This window comes from Macrotis lagotis, chromosome 1 (genome assembly GCF_037893015.1).
Source record: "Macrotis lagotis isolate mMagLag1 chromosome 1, bilby.v1.9.chrom.fasta, whole genome shotgun sequence".
In the NCBI taxonomy this organism is placed as follows: domain Eukaryota; kingdom Metazoa; phylum Chordata; class Mammalia; order Peramelemorphia; family Peramelidae; genus Macrotis; species Macrotis lagotis.
Window position 1 is genome coordinate 142,993,221 of NC_133658.1, and position 25,960 is coordinate 143,019,180.

Below are 25,960 nucleotides of genomic sequence, written 5' to 3' on the forward strand. Positions count from 1 at the left end.
AATATAACCAGACAAAAATACACGATGAACACAAGTGGCAAGAATTACAGCCAAACATTTGAAATTAAATGTTGCAAGATTGTAATGATCAAGTGCATCCTTAAAGAAAAGAAAGCATTTTCACTCCACTCTTTTTGCAGAGGGAGTATAATAGCTATGGAATACAACATCTTGCTCATTATGCTGAATGATCTTTAAGGGAAAGATTGCTCTTTTTTGTTTTTCTAGTATGTAGCACAGTGCTTGACCCATAGTAGACACTTAATAAAAATTAACTGCATCTAATATTAAATTGTTTTGATAGATTGGCTAGTGTTGTTGCACTGATTCCCCCACCCCTCTTTTGTTCATAGCTATCTAAGTTGCTCTTTGGTAGGGGTGCAGAGAGGAATACATTGGGAATTGTAGATGAATTAAAAACAAAAGAAGAACAAAAATATGTTTTTTTAAAAAAACGAAAAAGATGTATTCTTTCTAAAGAGGTTTTACATTTCTATGCCTATGTCTGCATATGCTAAAGCAAACAAATATGTAAAACATCCTTTATACTGCATTTTGGAAAACTCACATAATGGGAAATGGCTCTATCAAGTCAAATAAGAAATTATTTTTGATTTGGTTAAAAAAAAAAGTCATAGGAAGCTACCTATGTGTCATCCAGATTATAAGACTTACCCCCAGATCCCATAGCTAATAAAGGTCAGAAGAAATATTTGAATTGAGGTCTTCCTAACCCTAAATTCATCATGCTTCAAACTCATCAAGTCCATTGTACTAGATACCCTGGTTCTATCAAGCCAAAATAAAAAACCAAACAAAACTGAAAAGTGCAAACTGGCTTCTGGATCCATATAGAGTCATGTGCTAAAGAATCAGTGACCGATCTCCCTCCCTATCTCCCCCCACAATGAACAGAGTGCTTGTTTGGATATCATGAAGATAATTTATGTTTAGCTCCATGGGGGAAAAGAGTAGTTTGCATGGTGTGGTCAAGTTTTAAGTTTTGAGGTGAGACAAAATGTTGCACTGTCTTAGTAAGGGAAGTATTCAAGCTTTGCCTAGTGCTCCTCCTTGGAATAGCTTAAATTGTTCTCACCTGTGTTTACTGAGAAATTATATAATGTACGGTTGATTTGCAACAGTGTTGATTGCAGAGCTTGCATGCTTCTAATGATATAACTATTGTCATTATTTCTATTTCCTCTTCTGTGTACCAATACATTCAGTAAACACTATTATATTTTCTACACAATTCTCTCCTCAGAAAGAGTTCAATGCAATGACAGTATCAATTGGAGATTGAGGACAATCCAATCCAATAAACATTTATTAAGAACCTAATATATCAATCAGTCAACAAGCCCTTACTAAGTGCTCTCTTTGTATGAGGATGAGCATACAAAGAAAAAAGTTATGTTTACTCAAGGAGCTTACATCACAAGGGGGGGGTGACAACACAAATATAACATAACATAACAAATGAATACTGGAGGAAAGGTTCCCTGGTTGAAGGGGGCAGTTGGGAAGGATAGGAAGCCAGCTTAGGTTTATTGAGGGAGGTTGGCAGTTGAGTTCTGAAGAAAAAGAAAAAGGATTCTAGGATATGGAGATGAGAATAGTATATTTTATTTATTATTTATTTTTTATTTTTAGGTTTTTGCAAGGCAAATAGGGTTAAGTGGCTTGCCCAAGGCCACACAGCTAGGTAATTATTAAGTGTCTGAGACTGGATTTGAACCCAGGTACTCTTGACTCCAGGGCCAGTGCTTTATCCACTGCACCACCTAGCCACCCCCAAGAATAGAGTATTTTAAACACAGGAGATAGATTATACAAAGACATAGATAATTTTGCGTGTAAAAGAGCAAATAAGAATTTATGTTTGAAGTGGGGAGTTAAGTCTAAGAAAACAAATTAGAAAGAAAAGGGTCAAATTATAAAAAATTTTACATACCAAGTAAAGGGGCTTTTATTTAATTGTAATGGTAATGGGGATCCACTGGAGCTTATAGATTGAGGGGTTATGATCAAACTGGCACTTGAGGAAAATAACTTGTGTGAAAGATGGAAAACTATCACAATAGAATACAGGTGAGAGATGATGATGATGTCTTTATAAGTGAAGCAGAAAAAAAAGAAAGTCAAAAAAAAATAAATAAGTGAAGCCGAAGGACATAATGCAAGATATATTGTAGAAATAGAAATGATCAGATTTAACCTGCTAAGAATATGGGGTGAGGGAGAGAAATGGATAAGGACACCCTGCTGGCAATTAGAGATTTAAAATCAAACCAGTCAAAACCAAATCTAACCAAACAAAAATAACATTGACCTTGCTTTCCCAATGACAATGATTGAAGTCTAAAGATGTTCAGTATCACAGGTGACTGGAGACTGTGTAATAGGAAGTTCAGTTGAAGGAACTAAAGGTAAAGATGCTAAGCCTGAAGAAGAGAAGGCTTAGAGTATATAGAGTGGCTGCTGATCAAGTATTTGAAGGGCTGCCATGTAAAAAATGTATTGGTCTTAATCTGTCTGGCTCCACTTGATTAATTCAGGATCAATGGGTGGTACTTGCAGAAACAACAGAAACACTTCTGGTCAGGATGGAACTGTTTTAAGTTCTCCTGGCTTTGCCTTAGAACTGTCATAAATCAAGTCTTTAAGAGATTTTGGAGCAACAGAACCCACAAAAGAACAGAGGGGAACATCTTCTAGCAAAATCTGTCATGGGAGGAAAATGCTTGTGCCCATGGCAGAGAGCAGAGACCCCAGTACACCAGTATCAGGGTGAGGCAGGGAACTAACCTTAGAACTATGGCAGTGGGAGCAAAAGTCTTTGCAGTGTTAGTGGTGGACTGAATTGAGAGAGCTCCAGCATGTAGACTGAGAGAAGTCCAGCGCAGATTCCCAGGACAACATTCAGTTAGCAGGGCTGAACTAGACAACCTGAACAGAGTCCCAGGGGCTCCCAGAGGAGCCCCCAGCATTCCTATAGGAAGACCTGCTTCTGAATATAAGCACAAAAACAGCCCCACAGATTCAAACCTTACCCCAAGGCCAGGGTATAAGCAGCAGGATTTCCCCAGTGCTGACTATCCAAAATGAGCCTCGGGCATTTCCAGCCCTTGATGGTTCAGCCCAGTTCAGCCCTCATGGATTGCATGAGAACAGGCCAGATCCAGACCCAGACCTAGGGAGTGGGCTGCTGATATCCCCAAATACAGACAATTCAGAGACAGCCTCTGACTTTCCAGATTGGTTAGTCCACTGAGTTCTGGAGTTCCTAACCCCAGTAAGCAAGGACTCTAGGTCTCAATATCAAAGTTCTGTAAACCAGGCTCTCTCCCAACACAAGACATTAGGGTAAAGACAATATAGCCCCCCCCCAAAAAAAAAGACCGGTGTAAAGTAGATTCTATTGAATGCTACCTTGGAATAAGGATAGCTCAGAAAAGGACAGAAAGGGAACTATATGTGAAGCTTCAGAAGAAAATATGACTTGGTCTCCAGCCCAGAAAGACATCTAAGAAGAAAGCAGAAAGGAGTTTAAAAATCAAATGGAAAACTTGGGAAAAGAAATTCAAGAGAAAATTAACACCATGCAAGAGAAAAGTAACCTCTTACAACAAAAAAAAATGACAAAAGTAAACAAATTCTTTAAAAATACAATTAAACAGGGGTGGCTAAGTGACACAGTAGATAGAGCACTGGCCCTGGAGTCAGGAGTACCTGAGTTCAAATCTGGCCTAAGATATTTAATAATTACCTAGCTGTGTAGCCTTGGGCAAGCCACTTAACCCCATTGACTTTCAAAAGCCTAAAAAAAAATACAACTGAACAAATGCAAAAAGCTAATGATTCCCTCAAAAATACACAAATAAAAATTGGACAAATGGAAAAGTAAATGCAAAAGCTAAATGGAGAAAATTCCTTGTAGAAAAATAGAATGAAGTCTGTGGAAGTTAATGACTTTATGAGACATCTAAAATCTGTTAAATAAAATGGAAAAATAGAAGAAAATAGCAAATTCCTCATTAATAAAACAATTGATCTGGAAAATAGCTCTAAAAGAAACAATTTAAGAATCTTTGGACTGGGGCAGCTAGGTGGTGTAGTGGATAGAGCACTGGACCTGGGGTCAGGAGGACCAGAGTTCAAATATGGTCTCAGACACATAAAAATTACCTGACTGTGTGACCTTGAGCAAGTCACTTAACCCCATTGCCTTGCAAAAACTAAATAGAAAAAATCATAGGACTCCTTAAAAACCTCAAAACAGGGTCTAGATCAATATTCAGGATATAGTTAAAGAGTACTGCCCTGCTATCCTAGAAGCAGACAAAATAATCATTGAAAGTATCCATCAATCCCTTCCTGAAAGGGATCCCAAAATGAAAACACCAAGGAATACTTTGACCAAAATCCAAAATTATCAGATCAAGGAGACAATTTGTAAATACTGAGAAAGTAGCAATTCAAATACCAAACTGCCACAGCCATAATTACACAGGACCAGTATGTATCAACATTTAAGGGATCAGATGGCCTGGAATATGGTATTTTGGAGAGCAAGGGATCTTGGACTACAACCAAGAATCCAGAAAAACTGATCCTTGTCTTTCAGAGGGAAAGACAGACATTTAATAAAATAGGTGACTTTCATAATTTCCTGATGAAAAGACCAGAGTTGGGCAGAAAATTTGAACTTTAAATAATAAGCTAAAAAGACACATGAAAAGGTCAACAACAGAAAAGAAAAAAAAAAAACCCTGTTATTCATTAAGATTAAACTAGTTCAATATTATTGGACAATTTTCATAACTCTTGAGAATTGTAACTGTATTATAAGGGAATATTCTTAGACTAAAGGTATGAACATTAATGGTATGTCTATGATTTTATATGTAATGATTTTTTAAAAATTATTTCATTAAAAAGGCGGAGGGGACTTCCAACCAAGATGGCAGGGAGAAGATAGGCACTGTGTTAAAGTCTCCTGATCTTCCCTCATATATAATATGAAACAAACCTCTTAACAGAAATCTGATCTACAAAACCCAGAAAGAGAAGCTAGGAGAACATCTACCTCAAGGTTTGTCTTCTAGGATCATGGGTGAGCCCAAGCACAGAGGGTGGAATCTCCCAGGAACACAGGACAGGGTGCCTGAGAGCCCGAAAACCTGAGAGTGGGACTAGCCTGATTTGACCACAGGGCCATGAACCAACTGGGGAGCAAAGGCATTGTTTGTGGCACTGACTGTCTGGAGCTTCCCAGCAGGGCTGGAGTGTGAGTTCCAGGGCAGGAGAGTTGCAGACCTCGATCCCTGGGCTCATCTGGTCTGGAGGATCTCAGAGCTCATACCTTCATTTCATCTGAAGCATTTTCCCAGAACAAACAAAATTACAACCCACCTCCACCTCAGGCTCAGGTGTAAGCAGCAGAGCTCCCTCAGCTGTGAATAAGGAGAGATTACCTAGCCCTGGAGCAAAGCCCACCATTGTTCAATGATAAAAGTATAGGGGCAGCTAGGTGGTGCAATGGATAGAACACAGGCCCTGAAGTCAGGAGTACCTCAGTTCAAATAAGGCCTCAGACACTTAAGAATTACCTAGCTGTGTGGCCTTGAGCAAGCCACTTAACTCCACTGCCTTGCAAAAACTAAAAAAAAAAAAAAAAAAGATAAAAGTATAGCCCACCACTGATCAAAGACAAAAGTATTTAACAGCTTCAACCACCCCCTATAGACCAAGGGAGAGGGCCTCAAATCAAGGTCACAGACACTTCAGAGAAAGCAACCAGCACCTCCTACTGGCCAGCCCACTAGGAGTTACTAAACCCAGTGAGTAAAGCCTCTAGGGATCTCAACACCAAACCTCTGTAAACCAGTCCCTCCCCCAACACAAGGTCTTAGGAAAATGAAGAAATGCCCACTGGCATACATAGAAAGGTACATAGAAACATTCCTAGAAGGAAATGACCCTAACTCAAAGAGACCTGAAACCTCTGAGGAGAATATATTTGGTCTCCTGCACAGAAAGAGTTCCTTGAAGAAATCAGGAAGGAGTTTAAAAATCAAATGGAAAATTTGGGAGAGAAAATTAACACTTTGCAACAAGAAAACAAATCCTTGGAAAATATAATTGGACAAATGCAAAAAGAAAATAATTCTTTCAAAACCTAAATTGGTCAAATGGCAACCTCTTACAAAAATAGAATTGACCAATTTGAAAAGGAGTTCCAAAAGATAAATTAAGAAAATTCTTTTCAAAATAAAATAATTGAGTCTATGGAAACTAATGATTTCATGAGACAGCAAGAGTCTGTTAAACAAAACCAAAATGAAGAAAATGTGAAATACCTCATCAGCAAAACCACTGACCTAGAGAATAGATTAAGAAGGGATAACTTGAGAATTATAGGTCTTCATGAAAATAATGAAGGGAAAAAAAGCCTGGAAATAATATTACAGGATTTAGGGATGGAAAACTGCCCTGATATCATGGAACCAGAGGTCAAAATAGTTATTGAAAGAATACATCAATCCTGTCCTGAAAGAGAACCTAAAATGAAAACCACTAAGGAATGTTGTGGCCAAATTCCAGAATGATCAGATAAAAGAGAAAATCCTGCAAGCAGTCAGAAAGAAATAATTTAGATACCAAGGAGCCACAATAAGGATTACACAGGACCTGGCTGCATCAATATTAAGGTATCAAAGGGCCTGGAATGCAGCCAAGAATCCACTACTCAGCAAACTTTAGCCTTCTCTCCCAGGGGAAAAGATGGACATTTAATGAAACAGAAGACTTCCAACATTTCATGATGAAAAGACCAAAGCTAAATAGAAAATTTGGATGTCAAACAGGAGGCTCAAGAGAAATACGGAAGGGTTAAAAAAGGGTAAAGAAAAAAAACTGCTACCCAATAAGATGAAACTGACTATATCCCCACCTGGGAGAAAGATTCTCATAACTCTTGAGAATTGTAACTCTATTAGAGAGAATTCTTAGCCAGAAGTGATGGGAACTTATGACTTTTCTGTGACTCAAATAGAAGGATTTAAAAACAATACCTCCTTAAAAAGGGGGACAGTTAGGAGATGGGAGAATGGAAGAAATTGAATGGGGTAAATCCCATTACATTAAGAGTTACAAAAGACCTACTGTAATAGAGGGGAAGAAGGGAGGAGATGAGAACTACTTGAATCTTCCTCTCATCAGACTTGGGTCAAAATTAACTTACACACACACTCAATTAAGTTAATAAACTTATCTTACCTTTCAAGCATTAAAAGGGGAAAAGGAGGGGGTGGATGGGGAGAGAAAGGGGAACTAACATAAGGAAAGAAAGGAAGAAAGGGAAAAGGGAAAGGGGAAATAAAGTAGAGGGGGACTGATATAGGAGGGTAAACACACTGATAGTGGTGGTATTCAGAAAAAATACTGGGGAATATGGATAAAGGGGAAAAGGGGGGAAAAATACAAACAGAGGGAAGATAGCATGGAAGGCAATAAAGAGTTAGTAATTATAACTTTAAATGTGAATGGTGTGAACTTTCTCTTAAAATGTAAGTGAATAGCAGAGTGGATTAAAAACCAGAATCTTACAATGTGTTGCTTACAATAAACTCATTTGAAGCAGAGAGATACATATAGAGTAAAAGTAAAAGGTTGCCACAAAATATATTTTGCTTCAGCTGAAGTGAAAAACACAGAGGTATCAATCCTTATCTCAGAAAGCAGCTGCAAAAATAGTGTTAAAAGAGATAAGGAAGGGAACTATATCCTCCTAAAAGGTACCATAGACAATAAAGTAATTTCAATACTAAATGTGTATGCATGCAATGGGATAGCATCCAAATTCTTAGAGGAGAAGTTCAAAGAGCTACAGGAAGACCTAGACAGCAAAACTCTACTAGAGGGAGACTCCAAACTCTTGCTCACAGATTTAGGTAAATCTAATCATAAAATAAACAAGAAGGAAGTTAATGAGGTAAAATACATTGTTAGATATGATAGACTTATGGAGGAAATTGAATGGGTATATGAATGAATAAACTTTTTTCCTGCAGTTTATGGAACTCACACAAAAATTGACTATGTACTAGGACATAAAAAGCTAATGATCAACTGCAGAAAGACAAATAGTGAATACATCTTTCTCAGATCCTAATGCAATAAAAATCATATGCAATATTGGGCCATGGAGATCTAGACCCAAAACTAACTGGAAACTAAATAACCTCATTTTAAAAAATGAATGGACCAAACAACAAATAATAGAAAGAATTAATTATTTCAGTTTATATAAAGACAATAATGAAACAACATATCAAAACCTATGGCATTCACTTGAGGCAGCTGTTGGGGCATATATTATATCTTTAAATGCTTACATGAATAAATTAGAGAAAAAGGAAATCAATGAACTAAACATGCAAATAAAAAATTTAGAGAAAGAACAAATTAAAAAGCCCCAACTAAATACCAAATTAGAAATTCTAAAAAAAAGTTAAAGGAGAAATTAATATGGTCAAAAGCCAGAAAACTACTGAACTAATAAATAAAACCAAGAGCTGGTTTTATGGAAAAAAATAAAATTTATAAACCTTTGGTCAATTTGATTTTAAAAAAAGAAAGCAAAAAACCAAATTGCTAGTATCATAAATGAAAAAGGTGAACTCATCACCAATGAGGAGGACATGAAAGTAATAATTTGGAATTATTTTGCCCAACTCTATGCCAATAAATTTGACAATCTAAGTGAAATGGACAAATATTTACAAAAATATGAGTTTCCCAGGTTGAATGAAGAAGAAATTAAATATATAAACAACCCAATCTCAGAAAATGAAATTCAACAAGCCATTACCAAACTCCCTAAGAAAAAATCTCCAAGGCTGGATGGATTCACAAGTTAATTTTATCAAATATTTAAGGAAAAATTGGTTCCAATTCTATAATAAATTCTTTGGAAAAATAGGTGAATATGGAATTCTGTCTAACTCTATGACACCAATATGGTGCTGATACCTAAACCAGGAAGAGCTAAAACAAAGAAAATTATAAACCTATCTCCCTGATGAATATAAGATGCAAAAATCTTAAATAAAATGTTAGCAAAACTATTACAACAAGTTATCACTAGGATAATACATTATCACATCACTAAGTAGGATTTATCCCAGGAATGCAGGATTGATTCAATATTAGGAAAACTGTTAATATAATTAATTATATCAATAACAAACCTATTAGAAATCATATGATTATATCAGTAGATGCTGAAAAAGCTTTTGAAAAAATATAGTACCAATTACTACTAAAAACACTAGGGAGTATAGGAATAAATGGATTGTTCCTTAGAATAATAATAATAATAATAATAATAATAATGATAATAATGATAAAATAATAATAATAATCACTATCTGAAACCATCAACAAGCATTATATGCAATGGGGATAGGCTAGAGGCATTCCTAATAAGATCGGGGTGAAACAAGGATGCCCATTATCACCACTACTATTCAGCATCATATTAGAAATGTTAGCTTCAGCAATAAGAGAAGAAAAAGGAAACTGAAGGAATTGGAACTGGGAAGGAAGGGACAAAACTCTCACTTTTTGTAGATGACATAATGGCATAATTAGAAAATTGCAAAAAAAAATCACCTAAAATAACTACAAGAAATAATTAGTAACTTTAGCAAAGTCACAGGATACAAAATAAATCCTCATAAACCCTCAACATTTTTATTTATGACTAGCAAAAAACAGCAGAAAGAGCTAGAAAGAGAAATCCCATTCAAAGTAACCTCAGACAATATAAATTACCTGGGAGTCTATCTGCCAAGGCAGACTCAAAAACGTTTTGAAAACAATTACAAAATATTTCCCACACAAATAAAATCAGATTTAAATAACTGGGCAAACATCAACTGCTCATGGATAGGTTGGGCTAATATAATAAAAATGACAATTCTATCAAAACTAAGCAACAATTTAGTACCCTATCAATAAAAATTCCAAAAAAATACTTTAATGAGTTAGAAAAAAGTTGTAAGTAAATTCATATGGTGAAATATAAAATCATGAATTTTCAGGGATTCAATGACAAAAGTTGCCAAAGTAGGAGGCTTAGGCTTACCAGATCTGAAATTATATTATAAAACATCAGTCATCAAAACTGTCTGGTGTTGTCTAAGAAATAGAGTGGTGGAACAGTAGAATAGATTAGGTGCATTAGAAGAAAATATGTATAGTAATCTGCTGTTTGATAAATCCAAAGACTTCAACTATTGGGCTAAAAACCCTCTAGCTTCGATAAAAACTTGAGAAAATTGGAAGTTGGTATCAAAGAAACTTTGATTAGACTAACACTTAGACTAAGATCAAAAGGAAGACAGGATTTAGACATACACAATATTATAAACAAACTAGAAAATCAAGGAGTAGTTTACTTTTCAGATCTATGGAAAGGGAAGCAGTTTATGACCAAGGAAGAGCTGGACAGCATTATTAAAAAACAGCCTAGATAATTTTGATTACTTTAAATGAAAAAAGCTTTCACACAGACAAAACCACTATAACCAAGACCAAAAGAAATGTAGTAAATTGGGAAACAATTTTTACAACTAGTACTGACAAAGGACACATTTCTAAAATATATAGAGAACTGAGTCAAGTTTTCAAAAAAAACAAGCCATTCCCCAATTGACAAATGGTCAAAGGGTATGCAGAAGCAATTACAGATGAGGAATTCAAAGAGATACATAGAAATATGAAGAACTGCTCTGAATCATTACTTATTAGAGAAATGCAAATTAAAGCATCTCTGATATACCACCTCACACCTCCCAGACTGGCCAATATGACCAGAAAGGACAATGATCAATATTGAAAGGGATGTGGGAAATCTGGGACACTAATACATTATTGATGGAGCTGTGAACTCATCCAACCTTTCTGGAGAGCAATTTGGAATTCCGCCCAATGACCAACAAAAAATGTGCATACACTTTGATCCAGTAATACCACTATTGGGTCTATACCCTGAAAAGATTATAAAAAAGGGTAAAAACATCACTTGTATAGAAATATTCACAGCAGCTCTGTTTGTGGTGGCAAAGAATTGGAAATTAAGTAAATGTCCTTCGATTGGGAAATGGCTTAACAAACTGTGGTATATGTATGTTATGAAACACTATTGTTCTATTAGAAACCAGGAGGGATGGGAATTCAGAGAAGCCTGGAAGGATTAGCATGAACTGATGCTGATTCAGTTGAGAAGAACCAGAAAAATATTGTACATCCTAACAGCAACATGGGGGTGATGATCAACCTTGATGCACTTGCTCATTCCATCAGTACAGCAATCAGGGACAATTGTGAGCTATCTGCAATGGAGAATACCATCTGTATCCAGAGAAAGAATTGTGGAGTTTGAACAAAGACCAAAGACTTTTAATTTACCTTTAATTTAGGAAAAAAACTTATCTTATTATGTAATTTTGCTGTCTCTTATACTTTATTTTTCTTCCTTGAGGATATGATTTCTCTCTCATCACATTCAACTTAGATCAATGTACACCATGGAAACAATATAAAGACTATCAGACTGCCTTCTGTAAGGGAGGGGGAAAGAAGCAAGATTAGGGGGAAAATGTAAAACTCAAAATGATTAAAATCTTTCTAAATCAAAAAAAAAGTTTTAAAAGGGGGAGGGACTGTAAAGAAAGAGAGAGAAGGGGAAGGTTGAAGGGAGTAAATTATATCACATGGGGAAGTACATAGGACCTATGGAAATAGAGGGAAAAAGGGAGGAAGTGAGAATAGCCTTAATCTGACACTCTGGATTTGGCTCAAAGAGGGAATAGAAGACACATTCACTTGAGTTTAGAAATTTATCTTAGCTTTCACATATTAGTAAGGGAGGGAAGGCAGAGCTAATAGAGGGGAGGAAAGGAAGAAGGGGAAAAGGGAATGAGGAAAGAAAATGGAGGGGAAAAACACACTGATGGAGATGGCATTCAGAAGCAAAATACTGGAGAGGAGGGAAATGGTGAAAGGAGGGGGAGAATATAAATGGGCAGGAGATAGCATGGAGGGCAATAAAGAGTTAGTAATTACCCTACTAGTAACATGGGGGTGATGATCAACCTTAGTGGTCTTGCTCATCTCATCATTGCAACAATCAGGGACAATTTTAGGGTATCTGTGATGGAGAATTCCATCTATATCCAAAGAAAAAATTGTGGAGTTTAAATAAAGACTAAAGTCAATTATCTTTAATTTAAAATTTTTAGGTATCTTATTGTGTAATTTTGCATCTCTTATATTCTTTTTCCTTAAGGATATTATTTCTCTCTCCACATTCAATTTTGATCAATGTATAGCATGAAAATAATGTAAAGACTATCAGACTGACTTCTGTTTGGGTGGGAGAGAGTGAAGCAAGATCAGGGGAAAAGTTGTAAAATTCAAAAAAAAAAATTCACCTAAAAAAGTTACTGCTTATGCTGTGAATGTGAATGGGATGAACTCTCCTATATAATGGAAGTGCATAGCAGAGTGGATTAAATACCAGAATCCTACATTATACTGCTTACAATAAAAACATTTGAGGCAGAGAGATACACACAGTAAAGGTAAAATACTGGAGTAAAACATATTGTGCTTCAACTGAAGTGAAAAAAGGAGGGGTAGCAATCTTTATCTCAGATAAACCAGATGCAGAAAATAGATCTTGATGAAAGAGATAAGGAAAAAAAGTACATCCTCCTAAAATGTACCATAGGCAATGAAGTAATTTAAATACAAAACATATTTGCACCAAGCAGTATAATATACAAATTCTTAGAGGAGAAGCTAAATGAGTTAAAGGAAGACAGAGAGTAAAACTCTGCTTTTCCTCTAGATTTAGACAAATCAAACCATAAAATAAACAAGAAGGAAGCTAAGGAGATGAATAGAAAGTTAGAAAACTTAGATATGATAGACCTCTGAAGAAAATTAAATGGGGCTACAAATGGGAATACAAAAATTGACCTTGTATTAGTGATAAAACTTCATAATCAAACGAAGAAAGGCAAAAATATTGAATGCATCCTTTTTCAGATCATGATGCAATAAAAATCACATTCAATAAAGGGCTTTGGAGAGATAGATCTAAATCTAATTAGAAGCTAAATAATCCAAAATAACAAGACAACATATCAAAGCATGGAATATAGCCAAAGCAGTTATTAGGGTAAATATTATATCTCTAAATGTTCACATGAATAAAATAGAAGATGAGAAGATCACTGAACAGTGCATGCAACTAAAAAGTTAGAGAAAAAACAAATTAAAAAATCTCCAATTAAATATCAAATTAGAAATCCTGAAAATTAAAGGTCAAATTAACCAAACTGAAGGTATGAAAACTATTGATCAAACATATAATACCAAGAGTTGGTTTTATAAAAAAAAAATAAAATAGATTACTCTTTGGTTAATTTGAATTAAAAAAGAAAGAAGAAAATCCAATTAATAGTATCAAAACTAAAAAATGGTGAATTCACCACAAATGAGGAGGAAATTAAAGTTATAATTTAGGACTATTTTGTCCAACTACATGCCAATAAATTTGATAATCTAAGTGAAAAGGATGAATATTTACAAAAATATAATTGTGCAGGTTAAAAGAAGAGGAAATTAAATACTTAAATCACATTATCCCAGAAAAAAAATTCTACAAGCCATTAATGAAATCCCTAAGAAAAAATCTCCAAGGTCAAATGGATTCACAGCTGAATTCTACCAAACATTTAAAGAACAATTTATTCCAATTTTATATAAATATTTGAAAAATAGGTGAAGTCATTCTGCCAAATTATTTCTATGACAGCAATAGGGTACTGGTACCTAAACCAGGAAGAGTCAAAGCACAGAAAGAAAATTTTAGACCTATTTCCTTAAAGAATATGGATACAAGAATTTTAAATAAAATAGCAAAGCGAGTTATCACTAAGATATTGTCAAGCAGGATTTATACCAGGAATGCTGTATTGATTCAATGTTAGGAAAATTATCAGCATAATTGACTGTATCAGTAACAAACCTAACAGAATTATATGATTAACTAAATAGATGCTGAAAAATCTTTTGACAATACAGCACCCATTCCTTCTAAAAATACTAAACAGCATAGGAATAAATGGATTGTTCCTTAAAATGATAAGCAGTAACTTTCTAAAATAAACATTATATATAAAGGGATAAACTAATTGCATTTCCAATAAGAAACAAGGATGACCGATTTTTTATTCAATATTGTATTAGAAATGTTACCTTTAGCAAAAAAGAGAAAAAGAATTTGAAGGAATCAGAATTGGTATTGAAGAAACAAAACTTTCACTCTTTGCAGGATGATATGGTAGTATAGCTAGAAAACCCTAGAAAACCATCTAAAAACTAGTGGAAACAACTAGCAAATTTAGCAAAGTCACAAAACATAAAATAAACTCACAGAAATCCTCAGTATTTATAAATATGACTAACAAGATACATCAGTAAAAGATAGAAAGAGAAATTACATTTAAATTAACATCAGACAACATAAAATACTTAGGAGTCTACCTGCCAAGGCAGACTCAGAAACTTTATGAAACAACTATAAAAGACTCTTCATACAAATAAGATGAGATCTAAATAACTGGGCAAATGTCAATTGTTCAAGGGTTGGCTGGATAAAAATAATAAAAACAACAATTCTACCTAAATTAAATTACTCATTTAGCGCCATACCAATCAAACTTCCAAAATATTATTATAGCTAGCTGGAAAAAATAGTAACTAAATTCATATGGAGGAAGAAAATGTCAAGAACATCAGGGGAATTAATGAAAAATGCAGCCTAGCCATACCAGATCTAAAATTATATCATTAAGCATCAATCTTCAAAACTGATTGATACTGGTAAGAACTAGTCTTGGCAGGGTAGCTAGGTGGTACAGTGCATAGAGCACTGGCCCTGGAGTCAGAAGGATCTGAGTTCTAATCCAGTCTCAGACACTTAATAATTACCTAGCTATGTGACTGAGGGCAAGTCACTTAACCCCATTGCCTTAAAAAAAAACTAACAAACTAACAAACAAACAAACAAAAAAGAAATAGTCTTGGATCATTGGAATAGATTAGCTACAAAAGAGACAGCAGTAAATGAGTATATTGAAAAACTCAAAGGTTCCAACTTCTGGGATTAAAAACTCACACTCTGATAAAAAAGAAACTGCTGGGAAAACTGTAAGATTGTATGGCAGAGCATGGGAATTGGCTAACATCTCAAACCCTATACCAAGATAGGGTTGAAATGGATACAGGATTTAGACATAAAAGTAATATTATAAGCCAATTAGGAAAACAAGGAAGAAGGAAGGAAGGAAGGGAGGGCGGAAGGAAGAGAAAGGAAATACAAGGAAGGAAAGAAAAGAGACAGACAGAAAGAGAGAAAGAAAGAAAGAGAGAGAGAGAGAGAGAGAGAGAGAGAGAGAGAGAGAGAGAGAGAGAGAGAGAGAGAGAGAGAAAGAGGAAGGAGGGAGGGAAGGAAGGGAAAGGAAGCAAGGAGGAAAGAAAAGAAAGACAGACAAAGAGAAAGAAAGAAAGGGAGGGAGGGAGGGAGGGAGGAAGGAAGGAACAAAGGAAGGAAGGGATGGAGGAAGGAAGAGAAATGAAACAGAAGGAAGGAAAGAAAAGAAAGATGAAAGAAAGAAAGAAAGAGAGGAAGAGAGAAACAGAGAAAGAGAGAGAGAGGGAGGGAGGGAGGGAAGGACAGAAGGAAGGAAGGAAGGAAGGAAGGAAGGAAGGAAGGAAGGAAGGAAGGAAGGAAGGAAGGAAGGAAAGAAGGAAGGGATGGAGGGTGAAAGGAAGAGAAAGGAAATAGAAGGAAGGAAAGAAAAGAAAGACAGACAGAAAGAGAGAAACAGAGAGAGGGAGGGAGGGAGGAAGGAAGGAAGGAAGGAAGGAAGGAAGGAAGGAAGGAAGGAAGGAAAGGAAGGAAGGGATGGAGGGCGGAAGGAAAAGAAAGGAAACAGAAGGAAGGAAAGAAAAGAAAAACAGAAAGAAAGAGAGAGAGAGAAAGAAAGGAAGGAAGGAAGGGATGGAGGGAGGAAGAAAAAAGAAAGGAAACAGAAGGAAGGAAAGGAAAGAAAAATAGAAAGAGAGACAGAGAGAAAGGAAGGAAGGAAGGAAGGAAGGGATGGAGGGAGGGAGGAAAAGAAAGGAAACAGAAGGAAGGAAAGAAAAGAAAGACAGAAAGAAAGAGAGAGATAAAGAAAGAAATGAAAAAGGAAGGAAGGAAGGAAGGAAGGAAGGAAGGAAGGAAGGGAGGGAGGGAGGGAGGGAGGAAGGTAGAGAAAGGAAAGAGAAGGAAGGAAAGAAAAGAAAGAGACAGAAAGAAAGAGAGAAAGAAAGAAAGAAAGAAAGAAAGAAAGAAAGAAAGAAAGAAAGAAAGAGAGAGAGAGAGAGAAAGAAAGAAAGAAAGAAAGAAAGAAAGAGAAAGAAAGAAAGAAAGAAAGAAAGGAGGGCAGAAGGAAGGAAGGAAGGGAGGAAGGAAGGGAGGAAAGATGGCAGTAAGGAAGGAAATGAAAGGAAAAGAAATGAATAGATACAAAATCTCCCTAACAACTGGAATTATCCAAAATTGGAATAGGCTTTCGTAGGATATAGTGACCCCTTCCCTGAAGGTTCTCAAATATATTCTGGGCAGTCACATGTCAAGGATGTTGCTGAGATATGTCTGTTCATATATGTTGCATTAGGTAACCTCTCAGACTTTTAAAAAACTGAGGTTCTGTAATTCTGTAATTGCACATCATATACTTGGATTTCTTCAAACATTTTCCCCCAAGTTGTCATCAAATCACAGACATGACTTGGCAAATTTACATGGCAATAACAAAAGAAACAGTGGGCAGGGTCACAAGGACACCATTTAAATGTGGCACAGGCAAAATAGCACAATACACCCCACAATAAAACACTTCTTTATTTAAACCCTGCTGCTTTTCTCCTTTTAGAGCTTGCTTTTTTTGTTTTTGTTTCCTTTCCCTAACACTTGGTTGCCAAGTAACAACAACAAAAAAAATCCTTATTTTCCGTCCCTCACACATGTTCGTCTTACAAGAAATTTGTGGAATCATCATTTGAAGAGTAAAAAAACAAATTGCCTTCATCAAAAATATTGGCTCTGGTAAGCCGTGGCAAAGATTGTCACATCAGGCATTTGTCAGACTTAACAGACAACACAAAGTTGCTAGCTCACTCACCAATCAAAAATAACTCCCGAGCTGTTACACTTGGGATCTCACGTTTCCACTGATAGGGTTTCTTTAGAAAACAAATGGGATTCAATCTGAACTAACCCTCATCAAAATGCAAAGTCCTATCTCTGTTATAGGAGCCCCTTCTCTCCTTATTTAGTGTCCTTTCTGTCACCACTTTCCACCTATGACATTTATCTTTTCTTTTCTTTCTTTTTGGTTTCTACCTTCCTAAATCATGAAGTACTCTCACACTTTTCCACCTTCTCTTGTACCTAGCCAAACCTCTGATGTCACTTAATTGTACTATGATTCTAAAGCTTGAAGAAAGTTCAGAGACAAACTAATCCAACTTGACTGATGAGGAAACTGAGGTCCAGAGAGATTAAGTGACTTGTCCTAATTCATGCAGTCAATAACTATAAAGAATTTGAATTTAACTCCTTTGACTATATTCTTTCCAGTATACCAAATTGCCTCCTTGTATCAGTCAAATGAGTTTCTATGGAATCATAGTACTTTATATTAAATTTTAAAATGGGAAGGGACCTATAAGATCAGTTATTCAAACTTTTTCTATGTGGAGAAGTCTCAAAGAAGGGGAAGGAGGGATTTATAAAGGATTTACTATCTGCCAGACATGTGCTGAATGCTCTACAATTATTTTATCATGTGATCCTCATAACAAGTCTATAAGATAAGTGCTTTATTAGTATCCCCATTTTACAACTGAGAAAATTCAAACAAAGATAAAATGGCTTGCCCAAAGTCACATAGTTGGGAGGTTTCTGAAATTGGATTTGAATTCAGGTCTTTCTAACTACTTAGTGGGAAAAAAATTTATTCTTCAAATGATTTCACAAATTTCTTATAAGATGAACATTTGTGTATATGTGGGGGGGGGGGATTGATGGTAGAAGATTTTTCTTTTTGTTGGCAACTAAGTGCCCTAGAAGTCTATCTAGTCTCTAAAACTTGAGTGATTGCCCATAATCTCATTGGGAGTAAACAGCAGCTATTGGAAGTGTCTAGAGGAAGAAGAGAACAAAGAAATAAAAAAATGCTTCCTCATCTTTTGTTTTCTCTCTCTCTCTCTCTCTGCATTTGGTCATCTCATCAGCATACATAAGTTAATGCTTATCTCTTTGCAGAGAACTACCAAACATATCTTGTCCAAGTTTTTATGTTTTGTTATCTGTGGTCATACATCTATAATTTCCTCTTGAATATCTTAAACTGGAAGAATTTCAAACTCAACATCTCAAAAACAAAACTCATTTTATTTCCCCCAGCCCCTCCCCTTTTAAACTGTCAAAGGTCTATCCTCCCAGTCAAATAGATTCACAAACTGTTAGCTTACATTTCTCACACTCACCCTACATATCCAATCATTAAATCTTATTTCTACATTCATCATATCTTTTATATACCTACCCATATCTTCATTTACATAGGCACCACCCTAGTCAAGGCCCTCATTACCTCTCTCCTGGACATTTGCAATAACTTTCTGGTTGGTTTCCTTGCCTCAAGTCTCTCCCCACTCCAATCCATTCTCCATTCAGCTGCTAAGGTAATTGTTCTAAAGTATAGGTCAGATCATGTCACTCCATTTATGAATGAGCTTTGGTGACTCAGGGACAAAATATATATTCTCTCTTTGGCATATAAAACCCTTCATAACCTGGTCCCTTTCTACCTTTTCTGTCTTACACTAACTCTTGTTTTGTACTCTAAAATGTCACTCAAAAAAGCCATTTCATTTTATCCATCTCTATACCTTCCCACTGGCTTTCTCCTTGCTCTGTGCTCCATTTCATCTGTCTCTGGTTTTCCTGTCTTTTGCACAAGACTTTGTCCAATCCCCACAGCTGTTAATTTTTTGAGATTACCTGTATATAATTTTCCACATTCCTAGTTATTTATATGTTATTCCTAAATTAGAAAATGAGCTTCTTGAAAGCTGGGCTGGAAAAATGACTTGCTCATGTTGAAACAGAGAGTATCTTAAATAGAATTTGAACCCAAATTCCACAGATTCTAACACTCTTCCCAGTACACTATATCATGAAGAATAAGAGCTAGGAGGAACCTGAAGATTCCTTAGTGCAATCAATTCATTTGGCTTTTCCCCCCACCTGGCAAAGAAGTTTAAGGCATGAGTGCATAAGAGAGAAGAGAATATTGTCAGGACAATGGGTCTTTCCTAGTTCTCCCAGATCATCTTTGCTTTCAGTTTCTGACTAGACATCCATCATGCCTCCTTGAAGCTAGATCCATAGTTCAAAAGGGAACATTCTAAAGACTCGAGAAAATCCCCAGAGACAAGGGAAATACCATTTTCTTCCAACTTTAAGTTGTGAATGAAAAGCAAGAACTGACCTCATAATGCGCCACACGCTGAGATTCAGAAATCAGCTGAGCACTGCACACCTTGCAGTAACTTTCTGTAAACAAATCCGGGTCCAAATCAGGGGACTTCATCTGGCTAAAATGAGACAATGGGGAATAAAAAAGCAGAAATGAATCTACTGTTTTGATATTTCTATAATTCTCAAATAAGATTTTATAATCCTTATTATTTAATCAATCAATCAATAAGCATCCATTTAGCACCAATTCTATGCCAAGAGAGGTGTTAGTTGTGGGATATAGAAACACAAAGAGTTTTCATTCTAATAAGAGTAAAACTCATGCCCGTAGTTCCTAATATGTGACCTATATAGGCCCTTGGGGGATTATAAAGACTTTTATAGTAGAAGTCTGTCTCCATAAATAAACAAGGACATTTTCTATGGGTAAAATAAATATGCTTCATTCATATAAATGCTGATATTCTTCAAAAGTATAAAGATGCTATCATATTTAATAAAATATAGAATCATTTAGAACACCATGAGTTTCTTTGTTTTTATTATCATTATATATTTTCTTTAAAACTCAATACTGATCATATATTATGTAAGAGTTTAGAAATTTTCCTTTTTACATAGAAAAGATCTCATATTAGAAAAGATTAGGAATAATTTCCCTATTTTTTCATTACAAAAATGTGAAAATAAGTTCATGATTAAGAGAGGAAGAACTTCCAAGGTCAACCAGCTCACAACTGCAGCAGAAGAAAGAAACTGAGAAAGCTTAAGTAAGTCCCCAACAGGTCCTAAGTACCAGAGTTGAAATGTGAAATCTGAAACATATTTGAGTCGGGAACTTGACTACCTTCAGTTTTTCTGCTCTTCTTTATGAGGGAGGGGGGGTGAGGTGAGGAAGGGCACTAGGCTAAGGAGTTTACAAATATTATATTTACAACAACTCTGGGAGGTAGGTGTTATTAAGATCCCTATTTGATGGTTGAGGAAATTGAGACAGAGATTTTAAAAGACTTGCCTACAATCACACAACTAGTAAATGCGTCAGGTCAGATTTGAATTCAGGTCTTTCTAACTCTAAGGCCAGTGTGTTATTGACTGTGCCATCCACCTGCCTTTTTATGCTACCAAAGTAGGTCATAGGAATTTTTTTAATTCTCATAAAAAATACCTGTGTGTTCTGGTCCCATAAGAAACAAAAAGTCTGGTTAATTCTGCTCAAATAAATTGAACTGAAAATCTACTGCCTCTAAGCAAAGTAAAATTAAGTCCCTAAGTTCAGTTGTTATACAGAGAGGTTGAAGGCTGAATTAGATCTGCCATTCTTTCTTAATATCATGTACCACATAGTATGCGAAGAATTTACAGTGTAGATAAATGTTCTGAACTACAGCTACTCTCTCTACTACCACTACTACTGTCTCTCTCTAATCTCTCTCTCTCTCTCTCTCTCTCTCTCTCTCTCTCTCTCTCTCTCTCTCTCTCTCTCTCCTCTCCCTCTATTTTTTCCTCCCTACTACTCATGTTTCTGACCACTTTGCTCTGCTTTCTCTCCCCTCTCTCTTTCTCTTCCCAACTTTTTTCCCTCCCTCCCTCCCTCTATATCTCAGCCAAGTTACAAAGAGCAAGTCAACATAACCCAATTTCTAATGAAAAAATTTAGTGAACTGCAAGCTCAATATGAATCAAAGGTATGAGTGAATGTCAAATACGCTTAGGCTTTATCCTGAACAAACAAGTATCCATAAAAAATAAGATTTTAATCCCACTGGCTTCTGCCCTAGTTAGAACCTATATGGAATGTTGTTCAATTTTTGGACTCCATGTTTTAAAAAGGAAACAGAAAGGCAAGTACAAGTTCAAAGGAAGATGAGTAGGAAGTTGAAAGAGACTCAAAACTCTATCACATTAGGAAACAGGACATGATTAACATGGACAAGAGAAGACCTTAGAAGGTTAAGGGAAAATTATAGTAGTCTTAGAAGAATGACTGGCACATAGTAAGAACTTAACAAATTATTTTCATTCACTAATTTAAATATTTAAAAGGTTATAATATGGAAGAGGAATTAGATTTAATCCACAAGGCATAACTAGAAGCAATGAGTAGTGGAAGTAACTAAGAGAATAGTGTATAGAAACATTTCCTCCCAATTCTAGCTGCCCTAAGGCAGAATGGGCTGCTTCAGAAAGTACTAAAAATTCCCTTTTACTGAAGGTTTTCAAACAGAGACTAGGTGAATGTTTGTCAGAGATTTTTAGAGTTAATATGTGATTAGGTACTAAGGGATCTGGTTAACTTCTGGGATTCAAAATCTATCTTTGATCCTTTTTCCTGAGTGACCCTAGGTAAACTAAAACCTATCAGGGGCCTCAGTTTGTTCATCTGAAAAATGACAGATTTGGATCAATTGACCTCTAAAATCCATTTCAGCTTTAAGACTCTGAGTTTATAATAAATATATCCAAGTTGTTTAGTTTCATGAAAGTCACATACAATTCACATATACACAAATATATGAAATGCATATCAATATACCACATATATATGTGTGTGTGTGTGTGTGTGTGTGTGTGTGTGTGTGTGTGTGTATACATATGTATATACACTGTAAATGTATAGATATAAGCACTTAGCCTTTAATTTTCAGGGGAGAAAAGAAATCATGGTCAAATGGTTTTTAGTTTTACTTTTTGCTTTTATTTTTAATTGAAGCTACTAGAGTATAATGCAATGCAAAGAATATAAAGGGGAGACATGTTGCTTACATGCACACCTCCAATTAACCTCTTGGGCATTCTCGTCCTGAACCCCAGCCCTTTCTCCTTGACATTCTATCGCACTTTTGTATTATTCTTTTGACCCATCCTACCAGTTGACCTAATTTACTTTCATTTTCCCCTACAAGCTCCTCTTTCTTACTACACAACCAGCTGCTTCCCAATTTTCTGAATTCCTACAAATGGCTGCATGAACCATTGTAATGACATTGTATTAGAGACAAGGGAATTGCAGAAATGTAGAGCAGAAAGTACCTACAATCACAGAATCTCAGGAAAAGATCTTAGAGTTCATATAACAAATGTGCCACTCAATTCACAGATTAAGTGCCTCCTTAAATTCCTCTGATAATGAGCACAGACTATTTCAAACGCAGTATATTCCATACCTAGATGTTTTTAAGCATTGACAATGGTTTCTTTAGAGTGAGGTTGATTAAAGCTTAAAATAATTTATTCTTTATTCTACTCTCTGGTAGGTCATAGAATAAATCCACCCTCTCACCTCCATAATAATAGATCTTAATCAATAAGTTAATTGGTCAACAATCATTTATTAAATTATTATTATATGCCAAGCACTGTGGTATAACACTGGAGATACAAAATGACTCACATTATATTGGGGGACACAACACAGATATTCACTAGGTACACAAAATATACATAAATTAAATGTAATCTCTGAATGGAAAGGTTCAGCAGTTAGGGGCAATGGGTAAGAGCTTCTCAAAAAAGATAACATTTGACATCATTCAAATCCAGAAAAAAAATATAGCCTGAATGCAGACCAAAGCATACTATTTTCACTTTTTAAATTTGTTTTATATTTTTTTCTTTTTCTCATTTTTCCCCTGTAGTTCTGATTCTTCTATCACAACAGACTAATATGGAAATGTGCTAAACATGATTGCATGTGTATAACCATTTCAGAATACTCTCTGTCCTGGGGAAGGAGGAGAAAAGTGAAGGCAACTGAAAAATGGGGAACTCAAAATGTTGAAAACTACCTTTGCATGTAATTGGGAAAAAAAGAATAAAATTACATTTTTGAAGGGAAAAGATAGCATCTGAGCAGGGTAATGAGGGAAGCAGGGAAGCTAAGATGCAGAAGTGAGAGGAAAGAGCTTCCCAGAAACAGGATACAAGCCCTTAAAAGCAGAGAGGTAGGAGATAGAGTGTGATGTGTGAAGAATCACAAGTAGGCAGCATAGCTGGCTTTGACAATGGATTGGGATGTGTAGGATGAATGAGACTGAAAACTCAAGAAAAATATGGATGTTATTGGTCTTGGGAACTGGGAGTGTAAAGAGCACTAAACAATAATAGAGAAGTCAAGAAGAGGATAAGGTCTGATGTGAAAGATAATGAATTCTGTCTAGGATATGTGGAGTTTGAAATGGCCACAGAGAGTTCTACATTCATTACATTTCAGATATCTTCTTTGGAAATCATTTTGAAATTCTCTCACCATCTGGAGCAGTTCCCTTTGGACATGCAAAATATACCTTCTTTGACTAGAGAAGCAAATGGCAAACCACTCCAATAATTATGCCAAGAAAATCTTTAAAAGAGGTCATGAAAAATTAGACACAATTAAAATGACTAAACAGCAACAACCACTTTCTTTGAAGGGAGGCACAACCATATGGTACAATCGTTAAGCACCTTTGCCATTCTCCACAAAGTTCATTATCTGGAATTCGTTATTATCTGCCTATTTCTTCAGTGTCCTGGAAGATGATCTCTGATCTACCTAGGTCAAGAGAATTGAACAAACTTGGAGATGCTAGGTATTTTCCAACCATATCCAGTTTCAATTAATCCTCAACCATGTTTATTCAATCCTTTCAATTCTAAAGATAGTTCTTGAAAGAAAAGTTACAAGTAAAAAAGAAATACAGTAAATATACTTTTCCTAGAATACCTTTTATTATCTTCATTATCCAAAGAAATAGAGCTTTTCCTTCTTTGTTCTTACTCTTGCTCAGATATGATTAGAAAATATCCTTTTGTTATGCCCGACTTTTCAAAAGCCCTTCTCTCCTGAAAATGTTGGCCTTCCTGACACTATTCTTATAGGTCCATGTAACTCTTTAGTGTTCTTCATTTATATGCTACTACTTATATCCTCTGCATGTTTCAATTATGAATTTCAACTCAATACTCTTCATTATATTAGCTTCTTTAGGAATCTTCCATTTTCTTTGTCATTAGCATTGATCAATTAATGAATCAACAGGCAGTTGACTCATGTATTAAAGGCCATTATAAATAAATATTTTTCAGGTGCTCTTTAGCAGAATATGACTTCATAAAATATGTGGGTAATGGAAATCTTCTATAAGCTCATAAAATATGAACAGTTGACAAATGTATCAGAGATCATCTTGTCTAGATCCCTCATTTTGAAAATGAAGGAAATTGAGACCAGGAAAGATAAAGTACTTGTCTCATTACTATAGCTTTCTTCTACTAGTTATATGAAATATCAGAAATTTATTTTCCTATCATCCATAGTACTTGGTGTTCTAATACTTTTCCTTTTCATTTCATTTATTAATAAGAAATCTGAAACAAAGAAATCATGAAAATTATCTGATTAGTTGATTGATGTTCCCCCCCCCCATTCTCAAAGATCATGACATCAGGGAGATGATGCCATGACAGGCAAATGAACTGGATTTTTAAGTGAGGGGATGCTGTGTCAAGTCACAAGTCTCACATTTTCCTCCAGAGTCATCTGGATTCAGGGGTCAGATATAAATCAGGAAGGCTGGATATGGCCCTGGATGTGAGGTTAAGTGATTTGCCCAAGGTCATACAGTAGGAAGTATCACATGGCTAAGGCTAGATTTGAATTCCAGTCCTATTTGACACCAAGGCCAGTGCTCTATCCACCACACTACCTAGATGCCCTATCTTATCAGTTACGCAAAGAGTCAACGCAAGAACAAAATTCTAGTACTTTTATTGTTTTTTTTACCAATTAAACCAATCAATTCTTGGTTAAGAGCCCCAATAAAAACAAGAGGTTTAAGGTAATATGTCCAGTGAATTTTAAATATCTCAATTGCTAAGTCAAAATATTTTCTAACTGAATTGGTCAAACCAACAGTCATAATGGTTCCAAGTTCCCCTTTCATTTCTCATTTGGACAACATTAGTCTATTTTAGGATATTTCTTAATCATGGTCTAAATGATCCAAATTCACCAGGTCTACCTCCTAAAATGTTTCAGGAAGTCAATGATATATACACAATGATGTTGATTCCCAAATTATCATATAATATGCTTATTTTCTGACATGATGAAAAAGATCTTAGATTTGATTTCATGGGACCTGGGTCTGAATTTTATCTTGGATACACCTTAGATATATAGTCACTAATAAGTTACTAACCTTCTATGAGGGAATGAGTAACTAAAAGCTAATTTGCAGAGCCATAGATACAGAATCTATATTGTTCTGCTGGAAACACAGCAAAGAAATAAGATTTAAC

The 25,960-nt window shown here is 35.5% G+C and overlaps 1 long non-coding RNA gene across 1 annotated transcript in view; it reads right to left on the bottom strand.

Annotated features, from left to right (window-relative positions):
* Positions 1 to 19,694: 19,694 nt before the first annotated feature.
* The window catches only part of LOC141504180 (uncharacterized), a 404,260-nt gene continuing 397,994 nt past the window's right edge, over positions 19,695 to 25,960 (bottom strand). Inside the window, exon 5 of the long non-coding RNA XR_012473242.1 lies at positions 19,695 to 19,794. This is a non-coding gene — a long non-coding RNA (uncharacterized LOC141504180). The remainder of the gene's footprint in view (positions 19,795 to 25,960) is intronic.